Source organism: Octopus bimaculoides, chromosome 9 (genome assembly GCF_001194135.2).
Source record: "Octopus bimaculoides isolate UCB-OBI-ISO-001 chromosome 9, ASM119413v2, whole genome shotgun sequence".
NCBI classification, from domain to species: Eukaryota; Metazoa; Mollusca; class Cephalopoda; order Octopoda; family Octopodidae; genus Octopus; species Octopus bimaculoides.
This window is the reverse complement of record NC_068989.1, coordinates 4,427,806-4,428,923: the sequence shown is the minus strand read 5'-3', so window position 1 is coordinate 4,428,923 and position 1,118 is coordinate 4,427,806. Positions and strand designations below refer to the sequence as shown.

Genomic DNA, 1,118 nt, shown 5'->3' with positions numbered 1-1,118 from the left:
GTGGTGTGGTGGTGTGGTGGTGCTGGTGTGTGGGGGAGGCGAGAGTGGGGGAAGCAAGGGTGGGGGTCTAAGGGATGAGGTGGGGTGGGATGGGATGTATGGGGATGGTGGGGTTGGAATGAGTAAGGCTGAGGTAACGAAGGAGGGGTAACGATGAAGGGAGAGCGTGGAAGGAAGAAGGTGGGTAGGAGTGAAGAGAGGAAGTAGGTGTCACAGCAAGAGAGGAGAGGTGGGTGGGAGGAAGTATATATATATGCGCGGGTGTGTGTTGTATGCGTGTGTATATATAGATAGAGATAAATAGGAAGGAGGAATAATGTATAAGTAGACGAGTGTTTGATTAGAAAGGAATAGTTTTATGTTTGTAAGGAAACCAAAGTATTTTGATTGATAAAATCATAGTGAAGTTATACAAACAACCAGGTACAAACATTTACCATCCTACACACGTATAGGAACAATACCCATATCTAGGAATCGGTGGAAGCATTTAACTTCACATGTATGTACATGCATACTGCATTTAACAGAGAAACAATATGGTACACATGCTAATTGAAGAACTCTGTCAATGACCTATATCAGTGCCACTGTGCCGGTACGCAAGCCATCAGCTGCCGGTACGAGGCGAGTTTGCAGAAAAGAAACATTATAAAACGCTAATGTAATATTGTATTATTTGTATACAAAATAGATATAAGATAAAAATAGTCAACTTTTATTATATTCGTTATATATATTGCTTCTGGTATGGATTAATATTACTAAGAAATATTACCGGACTCTGGCACACTGGAAAAAAAAAAAGAAAAAAAAAAAAACTGCCGGTACGCCATATCAGATGGTTTGAGAAGCACTGAGCTACATAATAACACCATAGTTATTGTTGGCTGCATAGGGCTTCACCTTTCTTTATACATGCGAACAGTGTCTTGAAGAATTTTTAGTCGAATGAATTGACTGTAATACTTATTGTTTTTTAAAGCATGGTACTTATCAACTAGTTTTACCAAAGTGCTAAGTTACGGAGACGTAAACAGAACTACACCGGCTGTCAAGCGGTGGCGGTGAGGACAAACATTGACGCAAACACACACACACACACACACACACACACA

The 1,118-nt window shown here is 40.5% G+C and overlaps 1 protein-coding gene across 1 annotated transcript in view; it reads left to right on the top strand.

Moving 5' to 3' along the window:
* Positions 1–1,118, top strand: part of LOC128248671 (uncharacterized) — a 27,519-nt gene that overhangs the window by 8,556 nt on the left and 17,845 nt on the right. The gene's annotated exons all lie outside the window — the stretch shown is intronic.